This window comes from Microtus oregoni, unplaced genomic scaffold, assembly GCF_018167655.1.
Source record: "Microtus oregoni isolate MIOR12 unplaced genomic scaffold, Mior012 000019F_ref0000042, whole genome shotgun sequence".
In the NCBI taxonomy this organism is placed as follows: domain Eukaryota; kingdom Metazoa; phylum Chordata; class Mammalia; order Rodentia; family Cricetidae; genus Microtus; species Microtus oregoni.
The window spans coordinates 1,550,508-1,561,899 of NW_024543078.1; the positions used below are offsets into that span (position 1 = coordinate 1,550,508).

Below are 11,392 nucleotides of genomic sequence, written 5' to 3' on the forward strand. Positions count from 1 at the left end.
AAGAATCAGAGACTCACTCATTTATACACTCATGAGCCCCATAAAAAGACTAATCTGAAAACTATGCTATATATATATACAGGATCTGGTGCAGACCCAGGCACTTGCTGTTTCAGTCTCTGTGAATTCAAGTGAGCCTTGCTTAGTTGATTCAAAGGCCCTTGCTCTCCTGGTGTCTTCCATCCTTCTGGCTCTTACATTTTTCTTGCCTCCTCTTCTGTAAGGTTCCCTGAGCTCTGAGGGGATGGTTTTGATGAGACTCTCTCTCAATGCAAGGTCTGGCTGTTGTCTCTGTATCTGTTCCCATCTGCTGCAGGAGGAAGCTTTTCCGGTGATGACTGAATAAGGCACAAATCTGTGAGTACAGCAGAAAATCATTAGGAGTCATTTTGTTGATTATTATTTTTTTAGACCAGTAGTGTTTGGTTTTACCCTAGGTCACTGGGTTGTCTAGTCTCTGGCTCTTGGTTACCCAAGTCTATCAGGTATGGGTTCCTTCTCTTAGAATGAGCCCTTAAGTCAAATCAGATATTGGTTGCCTAGTCCCACAAGTTCTGTGCCATTATTGCCCTCACATATTTTGCAGGTAGAACAGATTGTAAGACAAAGATAGCTGGGTTGGTGTCCACATTTCTCCTTTGGTGGCTTGTAGAATACTTTTCCATACCAAAGACACTAGAACTTGAGGGGTGAAGGCTCCATATAGGTGCCAGCTTGACTTCATGTTCAGTGAGTTGTGTGGATATTGTCCTCAGCAATAGGGCCCTGATGTCAGCTTGTAGGGAACAACCCATTGTCTTAGCAACAGCCTGGGTTGTTTGGATATTTCCACAGGACTCCCTTGGCCAACAACTTAGTTGAATGTAACCCAGTCCTGGTACCAGAAGCCTCAAATGGTGACAAGAAATGGCCAGATGAGACTCTATCTCCTGTTATCAGGAGACCTGATTAGGATCACTTTCATATATTGTAAGAAATTTTCACTGCACTAGGTTCCCATATCATCCTCCATTTCCCCTCAATCACAGCCATCTCTCCCCATATCCACTTTTCAACCATATCTCCTCTCCCTGCTTGATTCTCCCCTCTCTGTCCCCCCATGTTTAGTCCACCGTTAAGTCTATTCTATTTCCCTATTCCCAGGAGATCCATGTGTCCCCCTAGTACATTCCTCTAACCTCTCAGTAGCTAAATATTATAGGTTGGTTATCATTTCTTTAATGGCTAATGTTCACATATAACTGAATGGGTATGGCTTACCTCATGAAGGATGATTTTTTTTCTTGTTCTCTCTACTTTCCTGTAAATTTCATGATGTCATTTTTTCACATCTGTGATGTGGGAGTGTCATATATCAATCTGTTGATTTCATTGATTAAGCAATAAAGAAACTGCTAGGCCCATTTGATAGGCCCACCCTTAGGTGGGTGGAGTAAACAGAACAGAATGCTGGGAAAAAGAAGCTGAGTCAGGGAGTCGCCATGGTTCTCCCACTCCAGACAGATGCAGGTTAAGATCATTCCTGGTAAGCCAGCTCGTGGGCTACATACATTATTAGAAATGGGCTAGTCCAGGTGTGAGAGTTAGCCGAGAAAAGGCTAGATATAATGGGCCAAGTGGTGTTTAAAAGAATACAGTTTCTGTGTAATTATTTCGGATAAAGCTAGCAGTGGGGGCGGCCGGGTGCCGGGGACGCAGCCCGCCGTCCTTGTTTCAACACATCTGAGTAATATTCCATTGTGTAAATGTCATTGAGATGGAGAGATTCCTCAATCATGGCCTTGGATTTCTTCTCCACCTCATCCTCAGAGAGTGCAGCCTTTGGAGGGCTCACTGGTGGGAGAGTGGCTTCCTGCTTTACAGGATCCCGACCACGATCCTCTGTGAGGCTAGCTGCCTTGTGCAGTCCCTTGGGCTGGGAAGGCTGCTCTACTCTGCTCCTCCACTTCCTTGCTAAAACTTTGCTTGGTGGCTGGTGTTCTGGAACAATCAAGTCTGTTCCCATGGCCACCTTCCCATTCACTCCTCTCTAGTCGGTCTTCCTGTCCCCAGCTTTCTTACCTCGTTCCCGGCTTAAGCTACTCCTCTGTACAACATGCCTGTTATCTGTGTTTTCTGTAGGTAATGCTTGTTGAAGAGCAGAAAAGTGATTCAAGGTACTATTAGCTAGACGAGTGGCTTCTGATGCTGTGTCTGAGGGCTTGGTCCCTGAGCCCCCACTGCTGCCCTTGCACCAACACAGTCGCTCTCCTGGTGCAAAGAGTTGCTTGTTAGAATCAATGGAACCAGGTTTTGTGATCTTGGTGAGCCATGAGGTGTCAATGGGATGGCTGCCTTTGCTGATGGGGACAGTATTCCAGCCATGATCACCCACAAGTGGAAGGCCACGGCTGATGGGCGGGCCTGGAGGGCCACCCCTTTTGACTGAGTTTTCTGTCCTCCCGGTTCCCACAGTCGTTAAGTCCCAAAAAAATCACACAGAGGCCTACATTAACTATAAATTGATTGGCCCATTAGCTCAGGCTTCTTATTAACTCTTATAACTTTTATTAGCCCATTATTCTCGCCTATGCTAGTCACATGGCTTGGAATCTTTTTCAGCAAGGCAATCACTTCTTGCTTCTTCTGTGGTGGGCTCACTACTGCAGAAAGAGCTTCCTTCTTCCCAGAATACTCCTGTTCTCATTGACCTGCCTCTACCTCCTGTCTGGTTGTCCTGCCTATACTTCATGCCTGGCTACTGACCAATCAGCGTTTATTTAGAATACAATTGTCCCACACCACACCCCGACACTTGTCGCTGCCCTCGGCCTGGAGCTGCTGCACTTTGATATGTTCTCAGTGTTCTTCCGGCTTAGCTTCCTTGTGGATCTGATCAACAGTCTTGGGACCCTGACACCCAATTGCTCTGCTGCAGATCCAGTACATCCTGCAGCATAAAACAGATACAAGATGAGGTCTTCTTTTCTTTAATAACTTTTTCCATTTGGTTGAATTACTGATTCATTCGAGGCTTGGCTTTTGCAAAGTCCAGGTCTTTGCCAATAGTGGTGAGGAGGTGGCAGAGGCATTCCAGGGACTCTTCATCATGGTTCTTAAGTAGTTTGACCACACAATCATGCATTATTGTTTCTGTTAACATCTTCAGCTTGAATAACTCTCCAATGAACTTGATATTCCCTAAATAGCATTGCTGAGCTATGTCCCGGGCTTCTTCTAGTTCTTCTTTCAGGCGACCCCGTTCTTTTGCTGTAGCAGCTTCATCCATCTCTTTTTATTTTTTCAAAAACATCATCATCTTTGTCTTTCTCAAATTCCTTCTGTCATTGATTTAACAACAGTTTTCAAAAATTCACAGTTACTGTTGGCTTTTCTGTAGTGGGCACTTTCAGTGCCATGAGGCAGTGGCACATGTTGGCATAAGCCACAGAGAAGTTGGGCTCTGAAATGGCTTTCTCACTGATGATGTCAACAACTCCTTTGAGGTATTCCTCATGTGAATGGCCAGCTGTGTCACCTGCTCCATCAGCTGCTGGAACATCTGGGGTGTTAGCTTGTTCAGGATGGAGCACACCCTGTGAAACAGTTTCTGGATTTTGCTTCTGTCAGCATCCTCTTCCTCTCAATCTTTATCAGCTGCAGTCCTTTTGAACTGGGTTTCCAAGCCTTCTCTGCTTTGTTCAGTTTTATGTCTTCAGTCATTATGACTGAGGAAATGATCTTGTGTGTTTCCTTTCGTGGGCCCTGCTGAGAGTGACTGTGACCCTCGGGATAGCTCCCCACCTGGCCCACCCCTTGGGGGCCCATGGTTGTTGAGGGTTGGTCAGCCAAGATTGGCAAAAGATGGAGTGAAATGTGGGCTGTAGTTTATGCCAGGTAGCCTGGAGGGATCCAGCTGCCGAAGTGGTGTTTTATTGGCCTTGTCCAGTACCACATCGGTGATATGGGGCAGTCCTTCTGGTTTCTGCATACTGGCAAAGATGAATTGAGAGCCGAGCAGGAATTCCCTGTCATAACGCTTCTTTCTTTGAAGGTTCAGAGGCTTCCACTGATCCGACTTGTACTTGTACTTCTGCTCCCTAGGCCGGACGTTCTCAGCATTGTGGACTTTGTCTTCCTTAGAGTCTCAGGTTCCATCTGCTTCCTCAGGCTGTGGGGCACAGTGCTGCCCTCAGACTCTGGGCTTGGGTTGATGCTTGTGGGAGGCTGATTCTCTACCTCTGGTACTGCTGGTCCACCTCCTTGAAGGCCTCTAGAAGGTCACCACAGCCTCCTTCTTATTTATCTCTTTAATTTTCTGCCTCCTCTTTGTCACAGATACTGCCACTTGGGTGGCTTCTGCCACCTCTAAATTTTTGAGACAACTGGGCAGGGACAGGAGTGCCGTCAAGGGGGAGTTCCTCAGCTCGTAGCTTCCCCGCCATCTTCTTCTTCCTCTACTTCTTCCTCCTGAGCAGGAGAAGTATCTGAAGGAGCCACAGGTGGAGTGGCAGAGAGAGTGGTGGCTGGTGCCATGGATGAAACCTCCTTGACCTGTTCTTCTGGCTCACTGACTGGGTCACAGCTTAGGTCCACAGCTGGTGGTGGTGAGGGGGCTCCATTGAGCAGTTCCTCAGGCTGGGCAGTTGGAGCAATGGGCACAGGTGATTCAGATGCACAAACTAAAAGAGGGGGGAGAAGCTGGCTCTGTGCTTGATTCCACCTCTGGTTCCAGATCCTTGGATGGGACCATGCCAGTGGGCTCATGAGTTTCCGCCCTGTGAAGTGCCAGGGACGCGGAAACCTGGAGAGGACTGGAAGAGAACTCAGATTCTGGAATGGGTTTGCTGAGTGTCACTTCTACTTCCAGTATGGGTTCAGCAAGAGTGGGTTCTGGAGAGAGGCAATATGGCTCCCCAGTTTCACAAGAGATGAGGGGCGATTCTTCTACAGACATTTGTATCATCCCCGTTGTCATAGTGTCCCCAGGAATAGAGAGGACTCCAAGATTAGACTCAGACCCTGGCTCCAAAATTGGGGGTGGTGATGAGGTTGGAGAAAGTGATGAAGGTAGAGAGAGATTCTGTGCCAGGGCTATGCTCTGGGCCAGGCAGTCCTGCTGCCCCCAATAGCTGCTTATCTGGCCGGGTAATGACAGCAACCCAAGGCGACTCCCCATTGGGCTGAGGCAACAGGGCGCCTTCCATCTGGGGAGGAGTAAGTGTGGACATGATCTCTTCTGTGCTATCCTTCCGCGCTTGGTTTGGTTCTCGAATTTGGATAGTTTTCCAGTCCTTCTTAGGGGCAATCTGGGGCGGCTGGTTCATCAGAACTGGGGCAGGAGCCACACCAGCAGGAAACTGCTGCACACCTTGGCCTGGATAATAGGCACCAGATAGGCCCCAAACTCGGTAGGGCTTGCACCCGGATAGAAGCCTGGAGTCCCTGGCTGCACAGGGTACTGTTGTTGGGACAACATATGCGGAACGCCCCTGTCCAGGGATATAATAGGCTCCTTGGGAGGCTGAATAGGAGATCTGGGAAGGGGTCATCATTACTTGGGATCCAGCAGGGTGGACATGGGTAGCTGGGCCAGGACGGGCAGGGAGGCTGCACTGATCTGGGGGCTGGGCCCGGCTAGGGTAGAAGTGTTGGCAGGCTGAGAAGGCGTGTTCATTTGTGGCGTGCTAAAGCCCACCGGGGCAGTCTGCCCCGGGAGAAACGCTGGCTGTGGGAGTCCAGGGGACCTGGCTGGTGGGGGGGCTGTGGGCTGAGAAGCTTTGTTTATTTCATTTGGTGCCACATCAGGGTCCCCCCAGCACCCTCTCGGTTAAGAATAAGTCCACAGTGCGGCCTACAGGTTCTGGGCATCCGACGGCCTAGGGCTGGGAGATGAGGTACGGTATCAACCCGGCTCCACGGGGCCCAAGCCAACCAGATCGGAAAATCCAGCTCTCGCTGGCACCAGGCTCTCGGATCACAAATGAAGCCGGCTGCCTCGGCCGTGGTGTCCCCACCCCCTACCCGGGGATACCGGGTTCGGAGCCTGCCGGGGCACTCTCACGGGGCCGGAGAGGCCTGAGACCGCCCGGGAATACAAGCCAGGAAGGGCGCGAATTTGGCCGCACCAGCAGGGCGGGCGGCGACGGCAGCGGAGCCGGCTCGGGGCTCCTCCCTGCCAGCCGCCGCCTCCCTGCCCTGGGCAACCGGCCAGTGCCAAAGAGCAAAATGTCACTTCCCGGGGGTGGGGGAGGCGGGTGGCGCGGAGCCTGCGCCCCGCAGTTACCCAGCGGAGGGGGCTGTCCTGTCGCCGCCCCAGCGCCTTCCCTGCCAGTGGACTGGGGAGAGAGAGAGAGAGAGAGAGAGAGAGAGAGAGAGAGAGAGAGAGAGAGAGACGGAGGGAGGGACGGAGGGGGAGAAGAGGAGGAGGAGGAGGAGGAGGAGGAGAGGGAGGAGGGGAGGGGAGGGGAGAGGGAAAGGGAGAGGGGGAGGGGGGAAGAGGAGAGAGAGAGGGGAGGGGTATGGGGTGGGAGAGGGGAGAGAGGGGAGGAGAGAGGAGCTGCCTGGTGAGTTTTATGTCAGCATTTATAGTAAAAGAGACCATGCCTAAGTGGGATGGTATCTTATAGGCTATTGGTTGAATGAGTTCCCACGATATTTTCCCATTCTGTAGGCTGCTGCTTGGTGTCATCTGACTTATGAAGCTTTTCAGTTTCATGAGGTTCCATTTATTAATTGTTGATCTAAGTGTCTGTGCTATTGGTGTTCTGTTAGCTTTTGTGTCAATGTGTTTAAAGCTATTCACCACTTTGTCTTCTATCAGATTCAGTGTATCTGGTTTTATCCACTGTTTTGATCCACTTGGACTTGAGTTTTGTTCAGGGTAATAAGGATCGTTTGCATTCTTCTATATGCAAACATCCAATTAGATGACCACCATTTGTTGAAGATATTTTCTTTTTTTTTATTGTGTATTTCTGGCTTCTTTATCAAAAATCAGTTGTCAATAGATGGATGAACTTATGTTTGTGTCTTCAATACCATTTCATTTATTCACCCGTCTGTGTTTTACGGCAATACCATGTGGCTTTTACTACTAAAGTTCTATAGTACTTTGAGACCAGGGATGGTGACACCTTCAGCAGTTCTTTTATAGTTCTGGATTGTTTTAGGTATCCTAGACTTTTTGTTTTTCCATATGAAGTTGAGAGTTGTCCTTACAAGGTCTATAAAGAATTGTATTGGAATTTTGATGAGGATTTCATTGAATCTGTAAATTGCTTTTGGCAAGATGGCCATTTTTACTCTATTAATCCTACCAGTCCATGAGCATGGGAGATCTTTCCATCAACTCATATCGTCTTCAATTTCTTTCTTCAAATCCTTGAAGTTTTTGTCATTCAAGTCTTTCACTTACTTGGCTAGAGTCACCACAAGATACTTTATATTATTTGAGGCCATTGTGAAAGGTATTGTCTCCCGAATTTCTTTTTTCTTTTTTGTTTATTCTTCCCTCATCTATTATATCCTGATAGCAGTTTCCTTTCCCTCTTCTCCTCCCCTCCCCCCATCTCCTTTCTGCCCCAGATCCCCTCCCCTTTCCCTTCTCATGGGTATTAAGGCAACATGGCACACAGTCTATTTGTCATTTGTACATAGGAGGGCAACTGATTTTTTTTAAGTTGATATTGTATCCAGTCACTTTGTAAAGGTGTTTATTATCTGTTGGAGTTCCCTGGTAGAAATTTTAGGGTCATTTATGTATACTGTCAAATTATCTATAAATAAAGATAATTTGGCTTCTTCCATTCCAATTTGTATTCCCTTGATTTTTAATTGTCTTTGCTCTAGCTAGAACTTCAAGTACTGTATTGACTAGATAAAGAGAAGATGGACAGCCTTGTTTGTTCTTGATTTTTTTTGGAATAATTTTGGGTTTCTCTCCATTTAATTTGATGCTGGCTATAGGCCTTCTGTAAATTGCCTTTATTATGTTTATGTATGTCCCTTGTATCCCTGATCTCTCCAGGACGATTATCACAAAGGGGCTTGGATTTTGTCAGTGTGATGAAACCTACTTGATCATTTTTTGACATGTTATTGGATTTTGTTTGCAAGTATTTTATTGAATATTTTTGTCTCTATGTTCATAAGGGAAACTGGTTCTATAATTCTCTTTCTTTGTTGGGTCTATATATGGTTTTGGTATCAGGGTGACTATGACCTCAAAACTGAATTGGGCCATGTTCCTTCTGTTTCTATTTTCTGAATAAATTTGAGGAATATTTTGTGTTAGCTCTGCCCTAAAATCATCTGGTCCTAGGCTTTTTTTTTCTTGGTAGAGTTTTAATGACTGTTTCTATTATACTAGGGGTTATTGGTGAAAACCAACTTCTAGAAACATTTCCCTAATTACAGTACATTTGTACAAGAATGGGCCCACTCAATACCCAGATTTGAATAGTGGAGGGACTCTGGGGGCTGTGCTGTTTGCTGCTGATAGGGGAGTCATGTACCCACTGGTGATACCGCTGCATTCCAGTGGATAGTTTCTATCCAATGTCCAGATGCTCCATGCTAAATTAAATGGATTTTAAAACAAAACCTGAGATTATGGATCTGGGAAGGGGACTGGGTAGGATGATGATTGTGGTGCTGGATAGACATGGAGGGAGCCAAGAGAAGGATTGTGTAGAGGTAATCAAAATACTTTATGTACCTGTATAAAATTATATTAGAACCAAATTAATCAATTAAAATGATCGAAAGCTCAGCACTCGGGCAGCAGAGACAGGCAGATCTTTGTGAGTTCAAGGCCAGCCTGGAGTAAAAAAAGTGATCCAAAGCTACAAACTGAATGACATTCTCATTGACTTGAGGAAATAAATCTAGAGTGACCAACACCAAGATACAGTATAAAGAGTTGCTGAACTTTAAAATAAAATAATAAGCCTTTGGTCTATTAGGCAAAACTAATAAGCAACCTAAAGGAAAATTAATATATAAAAGATACATATGAGATCCAGGTGGTGGTGGTGCAAACCTTTGATCCCATCATTCATGAGGCAGAGTCAGGTGGATATCTGTGAGTTTGAGGCCAACTTGGTCTACAGAGTCAGTTCCAGGACAATCAAGGCTACACAGAGAAACCTTGTCTTAAAAAACCCAAACCAAAACCAAAACAAGATGCAGATAATGACTATTAATGTGATATTACTAAGAAATCTGATAGAGGAAGAGATTCAGACAAGATAACAAAAATAGGAAGGCAGGCAGAAGAGAGAGGGAGGTAGAGAGGAAGAGAGAACAAATACAAGGACAGATCAGGTGCTCATTAAAAGTAGTGACATATGGAAGTGAAATGAAAGAAAAGCTCAAAAGGTAAGAATAGCATGAGATGGTTGTAGATTCAATGTAGAGGCAGAGCTAGGACAATTAGGGAATGTTAAGTTTAAATTCCTCTTTACTAGGAATCTGCCACCACTGATATAATAAGCCAGTCAAACCGAATCAATAAATCCAGGTTTATTTTGAACACAGCATTCCTGGGTGTCCCAAAGGAAAGTTGAGGAGACCATGTGTTTGTTCTCAGGGGGCAGTTTAAATACCCTGTGGGAATGGTCTTGAGCATCTCTGTGGAGGGGTCATCATTTGGAGGGCATTCTCAGGGCAGAGTCTGAGCAGCTTTCTCAGGGTGGGATCTGCACTGAGGCAGCTCCAGGGGAGCTGAACATTCTAGACTCTTTGAATGTATGGATGCCAGGGGTACATGCTGTTCTGAGTATGGAGGCAGCAGTATTGATAGTGTGATTTTTAACTGTTATGTGTATATTCTGAATATACTGAACAGGCGACAGTAGCTTCTGCATCATTTCCTGTGTCCTTGTGGACCAGGATTCTGGATGTGAATGACTTTAACAGAGACAAATCAACAAATACCTCAAGTTTTCTCTTATATGGTGGACCCATATTAAAAAAGATGTGAAAATAAATGGCAAAATAAGGTACACTAAAAAAAGACACGAAATTTCCTTGAAATGAATTGGAAATATTAATATGAATTTATGAAGTATTTTTTAATTAATATTGGGTTTCATCATAGCATCTTCTCATAAAGTATTTTAATCTTATAGAATATGTATGTGAACTAATGGTACAGCCTATTGCTAAAGACAATACCTACATAATTCGTTGAGTACAGAAAGTTGAGCTGTTGTCTATCTAGAGCCTTCACTCCTACTGACCAGTGTTCATGGTACTGGAAGGAACTCTGCATGTTATCTGAGGATAAAAGTAAACAGCAATAGAGCCACAAACCCTTTGATTTGCAGTGAGAACTTGCCTGAAAGACCCATTGTTAGAATAGTATCAGAAAGCCTGTGGGATTAGCCAACCAATATCTTATTGGATGTAAGGTCCACTCAATGAGATGGACTCCATACCAGACACTGTACTGTTTAGTCAATGTTGGAGCCCACAAGTATTATATGATAAATGTACAGTTGAGAGAAAAATAGACAGATCATCAGGAGTATATACTCCATATGGAGAACTTGATTATAGACAGATCATCAGGAGTATATACTCCATATGGAGAACATATAGACAGATCATCAGGAGTATATACTCCATATGGAGAACTTGATTATAGACAGATCATCAGGAGTATACACTCCATATGGAGAACTTTATTATAGACAGATCATCAGGAGTATACACTCCATATGGAGAACTTGTCTTTTGGACAGTCAGTTCTTTAGAAACCACCTTCAAAATGGGATTCATTCCCAAAGTACCTCAGCAGTGTAACTTCCTCCTGTACAGGCAGCAGAATAACCTTCCATGGGCCTTAGAGCAATAACATTCACTCTTTGTTCTAATAATCAGATCTGCATAAAGTCAATCTTCCACAATTGCCTTTGCTAACAGACCATGTAGGAATTTCTAAAGATAGGAAGACAGCGTGCCTGCCCTTACTGACAAATAGGTCTGGGCATCCCTAAAGCTGGTTATCACAAAAGAGATTGGGGTGAAGGGAGTGGGTGAGTCCAGGGTTCAGTGATGTCTAGTGATCTTATCTAATGTTCTGGAATGTCAGGTATTTCTGCTTGGATGTTACCTTTCCTGGGTAGTGTCACTTTTTTCTGGAGTACTGCCTTGCTGGGTCCTACCTTTTTTTTTTTTTTTTTTTAATGATTCTGAGCTGCATGTTGAGACCATAGTCTGTGTGGATTATAAAGACTGGAAACCTCATGGGAAGGGGAACAGCAAACACAGCGAGAACAATAGGAATAGCAAAGAATGAGGAACAGTATGGCCATTAGAGAGGCAATATAAAGAATAAATGAGACGTGATAAAAAGATTTGTGTTGGAGTGGAAGGTCTTTCTGACTATGTGCTGCTTATATTGGTT

General features: G+C 45.3%; 1 pseudogene; it reads right to left on the minus strand.

Annotated features, from left to right (window-relative positions):
• Window positions 1-266: 266 nt before the first annotated feature.
• LOC121459555 lies at window positions 267-7,440 on the minus strand (annotated as a pseudogene).
• Window positions 7,441-11,392: the final 3,952 nt, after the last annotated feature.